The sequence below is a fragment of the Phyllobates terribilis genome, unplaced genomic scaffold (assembly GCF_046119375.1).
Source record: "Phyllobates terribilis strain yellow unplaced genomic scaffold, ASM4611937v1 Scaffold_12__6_contigs__length_324123572, whole genome shotgun sequence".
Lineage (NCBI taxonomy): Eukaryota > Metazoa > Chordata > Amphibia > Anura > Dendrobatidae > Phyllobates > Phyllobates terribilis.
The window spans coordinates 230,387,279-230,399,981 of record NW_027362772.1 but is presented as its reverse complement, the minus strand read 5'-3'; positions in this window follow the sequence as shown (position 1 = coordinate 230,399,981).

Genomic DNA, 12,703 nt, shown 5'->3' with positions numbered 1-12,703 from the left:
GCGAGCACTAAAATGCTCAGGTACTCGTTGCTCGGGTCGAGCACATTGGAATACTCGGGTGCTCGACCCGAGCAACGAGCCCAATGTAAGTCTATGTGAAACTCGAGCATTTTTCAGACGGTTCCCCCCGGCGGTCTGCAGAGGGCCTAAAAATTGCCCAAATCGATGGGAACAGTGCTCAAATGACATGAGGACAGCATGGGGAAGACCCCTGGAAGCATTTCTGACTCCCAAGTCACTTCTGTCAACAACCTTGTCAGAGGTATTACGCCACTTTTACGGACTCACAATAAAACATACCAAAACGAAACCAAAATGGATTTTCCTGGGAAATATGTTAAGGAACATCCTTTCCAGGGTAATGACTTGTATATAAGGCAAAATAAATAACCAAAACCAAAAATACTCCTCCACACCTTGGGCTATGTTCACACTTAGCGTTTTTGATGCGTTTTTTCACGTTTGCATTGCTTTCAACTGTGACAATTGCATTTACCAGGAAATGTAATTTTAACATTTTACAACCTTATCTGGCCATGTGGTGTGTGAGATGTCATCAGACACATTGTGTTTCATTTATGAAGGAGGGACTCTGAAAGTCACAAAGCCTATTTTTATAGGGCAATCAGGCGGCCTTTACTATTCTTAAAGGGCCAGCAGTCGGCCCTCACTATTCTTAGAGAGCCATCAGCCCGCTATGTTTTATTGTTCCCATTACCAAAGAGTGGGTCTCCTATACTGTTATTGCATATGCAGTGAGTGGCAGGGCTGCCCAAAATTTGGACGCACCCCAATACCACTTTGAAAATTTGGATGCACCCCAATACCCATTTGAAGAGACTTAGAGGAGGGCCTCCTGAAAACAATGTTCCCATTATTAGGAAGTGGGTCTCCCATTGTGTTTGCCTATGCAGTGAATGCAAGGGTTGCCAAAAATTTGGAGGCACTCCAATGCCCCTTGGAAGAGACATAGAGGGCCTCATGAAAAAATGTTCCTATTATTAGGAAGTGGGTCTCCCATAGTGCTGGCCAAGGGTTGCCAAAAAATTGGAGGCACTTCAATGCCCCTTGGAAGACACATGGAGGTCAGAAGGCCTTCTCCAAACAATGTTCCCATTATTTGGAAGTGGGTCTCCCATAGTGCTGGTCTATGCAGTGAATGGAAGGGTTGCCAAAAATTTGGAGGCACTCCAATGCCCCTTGGAAGAAACGTGGAGGTCAGAGGGCCTCCTGAAAACAATGTTTCCATTATTAGGAAGTGGGTTTCCCATAGTGTTGACCTATGCAGTGAATACAAGGGTTGCCAAAAATTTGGAGGCATTTCAATGCCCATTGGAGGAGACGTGGAGGTCAGAGGGCCTCCTGAAAACAATGTTCCCACTTTTAGGAAGTGGGTCTCGCATTGTGTTTGCCTACGCAGTGAATGCAAGGGTTGCTAAAAATTTGGAGGCACTCTAATGCCCCTTGGAAGAGACGTGGAGGAGGGCCTCATAAAAAAATGTTCCCATTAGAAATGAGCGGGCCTCCTATACTTGTAATGCCCATGCACTAAGTGTATGGGCTGACAAACATTTACCCCGGGGGGGTATACATGAACATACTGTCTAAAAAAATTTTTTTACGGGTATCATAAACACTGTAGCACCAGCGTCTCTGCCTCCTGCCGGGCAGAAACGCCTTTCCCCTCACCGCCGCGGTCCAGGTCCGGCGTCTTCCTGCTCCCCTGCTGCTGTGGCGCGCACCGCACGCAGCTTCCCAGGCACTGTGCTTAGGGCGCGCACGCGCTCCCTCCCTCTTAAAGGGGCCGCGAGCCATCCGAAAAAGTCCCCGGCCAATGGCCGGAGGACTTCTCCTATATAAGGCACCTCCTCCAAAATGGAGGTGCCTGTGCAAGGTTGTTGTTCCATGTGCTAACACTTGCTTCAGCCCTCAGGTCCCGCTGCCTATCAGTCCAGCCCGCCAGTCTGTCTATAGTCCAGCCCGCCAATCTGTCTATAGTTCTGCCCGCCAGTCTGCCAGTTACCTGCCGTGCCCGCCAGCTTGTCTACCTGGAGCACCTGCCAGTTACCTGCCATGCCCGCCAGCCTGCCTGCCCGGAGCACCTGCCAGTTACCTGCCGTGCCCGCCAGCCTGCCAACCCGGAGCACCTGCCAGTTACCTGCCGTGCCTGCCAGCCTGCCAGCCCAGAGCACCTGCCAAGTAACCTGTCGTGTCCGCTTGCTTGCCTACCCGGAGCGCCTGTCTGGCTATCTGCCGTACCTGACTGCTTATCTACCTGGACCACCCGCCAGCCTGCCTGCCGTGCTTATCCGCTGTACCGGTCAGCGCCTGTCATCTGACCCGTGGGAATCGCCTGCTTTCACTCAAGGTCGGTCCCAGAGTGGCACCTGGTTCACCTGCCCGGTCCCTCCCTGGTTCACGGAGTCGACTAAGCCGCCGTGTGACCTGGGTCGGGCCGAGTAGGCACTTAGTCACACCCCTCCGGTCCCTCCTTGCACCGAAGCACAGAGGTTCCACCACCCGGACCCGTAACAAACACCCTTTAAAAAAATTATGTGGGTGTTGAATCATGGACCACGGTCACCATGGTGATATGGTGGTGGAGGATGAGGAGAAGGAGGAGGACAAGAGCAAATAGCCAAAATCAGGAAGCGTATACCCATGTCTGGGTGTGAAAAGGTGCATGGGAATACACCTCCCAAGAAAATACACTGGATTTGAGTTTGTTACGCTGCTATCATTTGGTGGTGTTGAGAAGTCTGGCCCAATCCAGCCCTTGTTCATTTTTATAAGGTCAGCCTGTCAGCATTTTCAGTTGACAGGAGGATGCGCTTATCAGTTATAATTCCACCAGCGGCACTAAAAACCCGCTCTGATAAAACACTGGCGGCGGGGCAGGCCAGGACCTCCAAGGCATAGAGAGCCAGTTCATTCCACGTATCCAGCGTGGATACCCAATAATTATAAGGCACAGAGGAATCACGGAGGATGTTGGTACGGTCGGCAAGGTACTCCCTCAGCATATTCCCAAACTTTGCACTCCTTGTGAGAGTACCCCGTGCATCAGGGCTTGTGCGATGAGAGGGGCAGAGAAAATTCTCCCAGAACTTTGACAGTGTTCCCCTGCCTCTGCTGGATTGAAGTTGTGTCTGTCTCGCCTGTACTCCTTGGTTGTCCAACGAAGTGTGCCCTCTGCCGCCAGCGTTTTCAAATGGGAATTTTTTTAATAGTTCCGCAACAATGGCCTTCTGGTACAGCCCCATTTTTGTACACCTGTCCGCCTCAGGAATAAGAGATAGAAAGTTCTCCTTGTAGCGTGGGTCTAGAAGTGTCACCAACCAGTAATGACTGTCACCCAAAATTTTGAGAACGCGAGGGTCATGGGAAAGGCAGCGTAACATAAACTCAGCCATGCGTGCCAGACTACTAACACGCAAGACTTCTGTGTCCTCACCAAGAGGATGACTGACCATGCTCTCCTCCTCCTCCTCCTCCTCTCTGTCCTTTGGCCATCCATGCTGAACAGACGATATGACAGCAGTGCAGGTAGTAACGTCTATAGCGCATGAAACTAGCTGCTGTCCTTTCTCCTCCTCCTCTTCCTCATTGTCACCCAATCCACATTGGGATGAGATGAGGCTGGGCTGTGTGGAATCACCCTGTATGGTTCCTTGCTCCATCTCATCGTGCTCTGCCTGCAATGCATCCTCTTTGATTGTGAGCAGAGAGCGTTTCAGAAGACAGAAAAGCGGGATGGTGACTCTAATTATGGCGTCATCGCCGCTCACCATCTTGGTGGAGTCCTCAAAGTTTTGGAGGATGGTACATATGTCTGACATCCATATCCACTCCTGAGGTCTTATATGTGGAGTCTGAACTGAATACCGACGGCCTTGTTGATACTGGTACTCCAACTACTACAACTGCCCTCTTCTGCTCACAAATTCTTCCCAACATCTGCAGTGTAGAGTTCCAACGCGTGGGGACATCACACACCAGTCTGTGAGCCGGAAGCTGCAAACGCTGCTGAAACACGGCAAGGGCGGCGGAAGCGGTAGGTGACGTTCTAAAATGGGCACACAGGCGCCGTACTTTAACAAGGAGATCCGGTAGCTCCGAGTAGGATTTGAGAAACCACTGAACCACGAGGTTAAGCACATGGGCCTGTCATGGTACGTGTGTGAGCTCGCCTCGCCTCAGAGCTGCCACCAGGTTCTGGCCATTGTCACACACTACCATGCCTGGCTGTAGATTCAGCGGTGTGAGCTACAGATCTGCCTGCTCTTTCAGAGCTGTCCACAACTCTTCAGCATTGTGCGGTTTGTCACCTAAGCATATTAGCTTCAGCACAGCCTGTTGCCGCTTGGCCGAGGCAGTGCTGCAGTGCTTCCAGCTTGTGACTGATGTGGCTGAAGAGGAGGAGGAGGCTGAGGAGGATGAGGTGCAGGAGCTGTAGACCGTGGGGGCAACTCTGATTGACCTAAGGCCTGCAATCCTTGGCATCGGGAGGACGTGTTCCGTCCCAAAGTCCGATTGGGTCCCAGCTTCCACTATGTTAACCCAGTGTGCTGTCAGCGAGATGTACCGTCCCTGCCCACAAGCACTTGTCCACGTGTCTTTGGCTAGGTGGACTTTCGCGGTAACTGCGTTGTTGAGGGCACGGCTAATGTTTTGGGACACGTGCTTGTGTAATGCGGGGACGGCACACCGGGAGAAATAGTTTCGGCTGGGGACCAAGTACCGAGGGACGGCCGCCGCCATCAGGTTGCGGAATGCTTCCGTCTACACGAGCCTAAAAGGCAACATTTCGAGCGCAAGCAGTCGTGAAATGTGAGAATTTAGTAGTGTGGCCTGTGGGGCGTTGGCTGCATATTTGCGCTTATGTTCCAAGGACTGTGGTATGGACAACTGAACGCTGCGCTGGGACAAGGACGTGGACGTGCTTCGTGATGCTGCTACTTGAGTGTGTGCAACGACAGGTGCAGGGCAGGAGGCATCTTCGTATGCACCATGGACAGGGGATTGGCTTGCATGCACAACAGTGGAAGAAGCAATGGTGCCACCCGCAGACACTGTTCCTGGACCCTGGGGTTCGGCCCACAAAGTCGGGTGCTTTGCTGCCATATGCCTGATCATGCTGGTGGTGGTCAGGCTGGTCGTTTTGCCATCCCTGCTGATGCTGGCCTGGCAGGTGGTGCAAATGGCCTTTTTGAGGTTATCGGCAGTCTTTAAAAAACAACCAGACTCGGGAAGACTTAACAGTTGTACTGGCAACTTTCTTCGTGTTGGTGTTACGGGGAACTGTTGCCTGCCTTCTGTCTGCGGCCACCTCACTGCTTCTTCCTGCCTGTTGGGGTGCTCTGCCCCCCTCCACCTGTGTGCTGCTGTCCTCGCTCTGCATGTCCTCCTGCCAGGTTGGGTCAGTTACTATATCATCCACCACCTCGTCTTCCACTTCCGCACCCTGGTCCTCCTCCTGACTTTCTGGCAATTGTGTCTCATCATCGTCCACCTCTTGTGACACTTTCCCACCGTCGCCTTCGTGAGACCGTGGCTGCTCAAATATTTGGGCATCGCTACATGCAATCTCCTCTTGCCCCGCTTCAAGTGGACTGAGCGAGAGGCCCGAATCTATAAATGGAAAAGTGAACAGCTCTTCAGAGTGTCCAAGTGTGGGATCAGTTGTCTCCGGGCACTCGGCATGGTGGGAGGAAGGAGGATCAGGGTGAGGAATATGTGGTCCAGACTCACGGCTACTGAGACTTGACTGTGTGGAAGACAGGGTGGTGGCGGTGGTGGTGGCTAAGTGACTGGAAGCATTATCCGCTATCCAACCAACAACCTTTTGACACTGCTCTGCGTTCAATAGTGGTGTGCTGCGGTCCCCTAGGAATTGGGACAGGAAGGTCGAGCGAGAAGATGTGGGTGTTTGTTGTGGCACAATTTCAGCTTGCCCACGGCCTTGTCCTCGGCCTCTGCATGCACCATCACGTCCAGTTCTCCATCCCTTGCCACGTGCCTTGCCCATTTTAAATGGAGGACAATATCTTCCACGCTCACTACAAATGACTGAGTTCCTTTTATCTTTTTATTTATTTTTATATATGTCTCAAATAAAATATTCATTTTAATATTCCCTTTGTTACTCCTTTTTTTACTTGGTGATCACCACACACCTTCGTAAAAATTTGTATATATAAATGACTGAGTTTGGAGCGAACTTATATGTGATCCGTGTGCCGGAGAAAACAGAGTTTTAAATACCTGGCCTGTAGGTAACTAGTTTGAACAGCAAACTGGTGAGAATTGCTTCACTGACACACTGAAACAAATTTTTAATGGAGGCCAGAAACGGCAGTATTTTTGGACTACGTATATGTGATCCGTGTGACGGAGAAAACAGAGTTTTAAATACCTGGCCTGTAGGTAAGTAGTTTGAACAGCAAACCGGTGTCCAAAACTTCGCTGACACAGTGAAAAAAAATTGGAAAGGAGGCCAAAAATGGCAGTATTTTCTTACAACGTATATGTGATCCGTGTGACGGAGAAAACACAGTTTCGAATAGCTGGATTTTTAGCGCTGTAATATGGAAAGGACATGGCTGTATTCTGCAGTGCCAACAAGCAAATGGCGCAGAAAAACAGTGTTCTCTGGATTGCTTTTTAAGCAAATAATGAGGGTTAAGATCCAAAAAAAAGTATTCCTGGACCCTGAGACCTGGGCCTTTGTATAGAAATATCTAACAGCAGCAGAAGGCAGAATTGGAATGGAGCCTCTTGTGCTATATGCACTGCAGTCTGCTATGTACACTGCCTGCCTGCCTATATACACTGCCTGCCTGATATCTCGGCAGATGGATTAGTTAGTCCTCAAAAGGACTGTTTGTTGAGATGGATATGGGTAATGTACGGTTTTTCTCCCTACACTACCTAATACACAAACAAATCTCTCCCTGACACAGCAGCACCTCTCCCTACACTGTCTGATCCGGAGTGACTGTGACGAGCATGGCGGCGCCAGGTCTGATATAGACCTGATCATAGGCGGATTATAATGAGGGCAATCCGGGCTACCGCCCGGGGCCCTGGGCCTGCAGGGGGCCCGCGGCTCCGGGCGGGGTGTCTAATGCCGGATTGCCCTCATTATATGTGCGGGCCGCCACGGCACATACCGGTAGCAGTGGCAGGAGGGGGGGCCCCGGACCGCTCCCCCAGCAGCGGCCGCCACTACTTCTTCATCGGCCAGGCCAGCACTGCAGCAGTTAACTTCCCTGTGCTGGCCCGGCCGCGTCACTGTTAGGAGACACGGCCCTGTGCGCGGCCGTGTCTCCTAGCTGTGACGTCACGCAGTGCGCGCCCGGCCTGCACTGCTGCAACGGAGAAGTCAGAGCAGGCAGGAAGAATGGAGCCGGGGGATGGTGAGTCTGTGTGTGTATGTGTGTGTGTGTGTATGTGTATTTGTGTGTGTATGTGTGTGTATGTGTGTGTGTGTATATGTGTGTATGTGTGTGTGTGTATGTGTATGTATGTGTATTTGTGTGTGTGTGTGTGTGTGTGTGTGTGTGTGTGCAGGCAGATATCATTGTGTGATGTCTGTTTATATGTATTTTTGTGTTTCAAATGTGTTTATGCGTGTATGTATATGTCTGTATATGTTTGTGTGTGTGCGTGACTGCATGCGTGACTGCGTGTGCGGCCTCCTGCTGAGTATAGTTGGCGCCGTGCGGCCTCCTGCTGTCTCTGGGGGGGGCGCCGTGCGGCCTCCCACTGTAATACACGCTAATCATGAGTAGATAGTATATATCGTGTCAAATATTAATAGTCATAGAATTATTACTCTATTCAATACTACCCTATTATGGACATATTGAGCTCCATCGCCATAAATTACAAAGCCAACCAAAACAAAACAACAAAAAAGGAGCCAACAGTTTAAAGATATGCATCAAAATTTATTAGTACATATATGATCAGACAAAAGCAGGAATCAGTATGGAAAACACATGAGGAATAAAAACCCGCAACAACCCTCTCCACATGGCGGACACATACAGGACCAAACAGTACAATTTAAGTCGGATATAGACTATCTAAGTATTTGAGGAGTAACACCATACATAGATGATATGTCAATACCTATTTCCAAGTACAGCATATATACTGGACTAAAATACCCATGCTGTCCTATACTGCTGAGTGTACGTTCCCTATCATATGCCAATTATGACCATAGGTGACCTGCTAAAGTCACTATATATACATACCAGAGATATCCAGCTTCAGCAGAAGACAGTCAGGGAATAGTCAGAGATTTAGAGGTCCGTCTGAGGTCGGCACATGCAGAGCAGAGAAGCCCCGACGCGCGTTTCGGTGGTTCCCTTCGTCAGGGGGCATGTTTGCTGCCTCGCTGTCACTTGCTTATATTGGCGCCAGGCAATTGGCCGGCCGGCGTTCTACCTCCGCAATGACACTTTGTGTTCCAGCGGTGTGCGGCGTTAGGGCTTAAGCACCCCGCCCCTCCGCTGTCACATGACGCGGATGCCGGCCGGCGTCCTGGTCTCCGTAGTGACGCTGACATCACTTCCGGTTTTTAAATGTGCCTGGCGCCAATATAAGCAAGTGACAGCGAGGCAGCAAACATGCCCCCTGACGAAGGGAACCACCGAAACGCGCGTCGGGGCTTCTCTGCTCTGCATGTGCCGACCTCAGACGGACCTCTAAATCTCTGACTATTCCCTGACTGTCTTCTGCTGAAGCTGGATATCTCTGGTATGTATATATAGTGACTTTAGCAGGTCACCTATGGTCATAATTGGCATATGATAGGGAACGTACACTCAGCAGTATAGGACAGCATGGGTATTTTAGTCCAGTATATATGCTGTACTTGGAAATAGGTATTGACATATCATCTATGTATGGTGTTACTCCTCAAATACTTAGATAGTCTATATCCGACTTAAATTGTACTGTTTGGTCCTGTATGTGTCCGCCATGTGGAGAGGGTTGTTGCGGGTTTTTATTCCTCATGTGTTTTCCACACTGATTCCTGCTTTTGTCTGATCATATACGTACTAATAAATTTTGATGCATATCTTTAAACTGTTGGCTCCTTTTTCATTGTTTTGTTTTGGTTGGCCTCCCACTGTGTATAGATGGCGCCGTGCGGCCCCCCGCTGTGTATAGATGGCACCGTGCGGCCCCCCGCTGTGTATAGATGGCGCCGTGCGGCCCCCTGCTGTGTATAGATGGCGCCGTGTGGCCCTCTGCTGTGAATAGATGGCGCTGTGCGGCCTCCTGCTGAGTATAGATGGCGCCGTGCGGCCTCCTGCTGTCTCTGGGGGGGGCGCCGTGCGGCCTCCTGCTGTGTACAGATGGCGCTGTGCGGCCTCCTACTGTGTATAGATGGCTACGTGCGGCCTCCTGCTGAGTATAGATGGCGCCGTACGGCCTCCTGCTATCTCTGGGGGGGCGCTGTGCGGTCTCCCGCTGTGTATAGATGGCGCCGTGCGGCCTCCTGCTGTGTATAGATGGCTACGTGCGGCCTCCTGCTGTGTATAGATGGCGCCGTGCGGCCTCCTGCTGTCTCTAGGGGGGGGCACCGTGCGGCCTCTCGCTGTGTATAGATGGCGCCTTGCGGCCTCCCGCTGTGTATAGATGGCTACATGCGGCTTCCCGCTGTGTATAGATGGCTACGTGCGGCTTCCCGCTGTGTATAGATGGCTACGTGCGGCCTCCCACTGTGTATAGATGGCTACGTGCGGCCTCCCGCTGTGTATAGATGGCTGCGTGCGGCCTCCTGCTGTGTATAGATGGCTACGTGCGGCCTCCCGCTGTGTACAGATGGCTACGTGCGGCCTCCCGCTGTGTATAGATGGCTACGTGCGGCCTCCTGCTGTGTATAGATGGCACCGTGCAGCCTCCCGCTGTGTATAGATGGCTACGTGTACAATTAATGTAAGGCTATGTGCCCACAATACAGAAATGTTCCGGATTTTTTTTGAGCGTTTCTGCATCTCCCTGGCAGAAAAAACGTATGCTGATTTTACATGCGGATTGTACATGCGGATTGTACATACGTTTTCCTGCCAAGGACATGCGGATGTGAAGCGTTCTTCACTTGCATTTCCGCATGCGGGTTGACAAGCGCTTTCCAAGCGATTTTAGCATCACTTGGAAAGTGCTTGACAACTTGGTCACACTATAGAAATCCATGCAACCAGCATGGTAAAATAATGGTAAAAAATAAAAAATATATACTTACCTTCTGATGGCCTGCCGACGTCAGCGGTCGCGTGACCCGTCACATGGCTAAATGACGTCACGGCAGGTCCTTTTCAGACCATCGCGAGCTGCCGGCAAGCCAGGACGCATCGGATAAAGACACCGGGGGCCATCAGAAGGTAAGTATAATATTTAATTTTTATTTTATTCTTTTTTTACAGGTGCTATGGTACCCGGGTCCGGAGGAGAGTCTCCTGTCCTCCACATCCGGGAACCATCCGCACATTGAAACGCATGGATTCCGCATCTACAGATGCAGGGATGCGGATTCCATGCGTTCTAATGCAAGTCAATGGCGGCGAAAACGCCGCGCTTCCGCAAAATAATTCGTAATGCTGCGGATTTTTCCGCAATGATAATCCGCAGCGGAAATTTCCGCAGCATGTGCACAGCACATACGGATTATCATTGGGGAACATGGCAGACCTTCTACCAAGCGTTTTTTAAGCGTTTCTGCAGCGGAATTGCCACTGCGGAAACGCTTAAAAAACGCATAGTGGGCACACAGCCTAAAAAAAAATATAATTAATATTGTGCCAAATTAATTTCACTTGAACTATCACATGATCTATCACAGGGGATCATGTGACATGTCACGTGATAAATCAGGTGTGTGGGGGGGGGCCGCGCCTTCTAAACTGCCCGGGGCCCTTGCTACTCTTAATCCACCCCTGGACCTGATGACTCTGTGCGGCCAGCCAATCACTGTAATGCCACAACCACCATGGCTGCGGCATTACAATGAGTGTCAGGCAATTCCTGCGTGTTGATTAGCGCTGTAAAGAGCGCCAAACATGCAGGGGGGGCCCCGAGCATCCGCCCAAGCATCTCGCAAGTACTCGGCGAGCTCCGAGCATCTCGAGTACTGAGATGCTCGGGCGAGTACCGAGTACTTGCGAGTATGCTCGCTCATCACTAGTTATTGGCCTTTGGAAGCAACTTTTGGTTTCCGTAAGCTGAAGCAACTTCATTGGTTCTCACTCCAATAGAAAGTTAAATATGCAAATTGCCTCTTCAAAAAGGAAGAGGGCTTGATCTCTAGGGCTAACTATTTGAAGTAGCAATCTTAAAAGTCATTATTGTTCCTTTAATGAGCCTTGCCACATGATTTAAGATAAAAGTCATACCTGAATCTCAATTTGCAGACACATGTTTCGGGGTGTTGCCCCTCCTCAGTGCAAAGCATGCAATCTGAATTGGCTGTATGAGAGGCCACTTCCCATAGGTAGCACTAAAGTCCTCTTTATCTCTGAAGAGGCAATTTTCATATTGAACTTCCCAGAAGAGCATTGCATGTCCTATAAGCCTCCTTACACTGGCATGCCAGGCATGTCACTCTCCACAAAGAGACACTTTACCCATCAATGGAAAGGAAAATTACAAGCTTGAAAAGGTTCCTTGCATCTTTCCTTCCTCATGAGAAAAAAAAATTAAAGGGGTATTCCCATCACTTTATGATTGGCCCTGAGAATAAGGGGCACTATTACTTTAGGGTACACACAGGCGGTAGTGACATTTTCTAGGGGCGTTATTGCATTTTATTGAGGTGCAATGCTGGACATAATTATTGTGCAGTGCACTAAGAGGGGCACTGCTACTATTTTGTGGAAGACAGATCACTATTAGGGTTCATGCACACAACTGACTTTCTTGAATGAGTGCTCTCTGTGGTTTTCAAGGATATCACTTGTACCTATGATATTCTATTGGGCTGTGCACATCTGATTGTTTCCTCGGACCAAAGTGGTTGGCAGAAAAAATCTGAGACATGTCTGGTTTTGATCTGAGTGTCAGATCAAAATCGGCAATGCAATGCTCTCCGGCATTCTTTATCACAGCTCTGAGAACGTTTGAATGCATAGCTCTTGATCGCATACAGTCATATGAAAAAGTTTGGGCACCCCTATTAATCTTAAGCTTAATGTTTTATAAAAATTGGTGTTTTTGCAACAGCTATTTCAGTTTGCTATATGTAATAACTGTTGGACACAGTAATGTTTCTGCCTTGAAATGAGGTTTATTGTACTAACAGAAAATGTGCAATCTGCATTCAAACAAAATTTGACAGGTGCATAAGTATGGGCACCTCACCAGAAAAGTGACATTAATATTTAGTAGATCCTCCTTTTGCAAAAATAACAGCCTCTAGTCGCTTCCTGGAGCTTTTAATGAGTTCCTGGATCCTGGATGAAGGTATTTTTGACCATTCCTCTTTACAAAACAATTCCAGTTCAGTTAAGTTTGATGGTCGCCGAGCATGGACAGCCCTCTTCAAATGATCCCACAGATGTTCAATGATATTCAGGTCAGGGGACTGGGATGGCCATTCCATAACATTGTAATTGTTCCTCTGCATGAATGCCTGAGTAGATTTGGAGCGGTGTTTTGGATCATTGTCTTGCTGAAAGATCCATCCCCT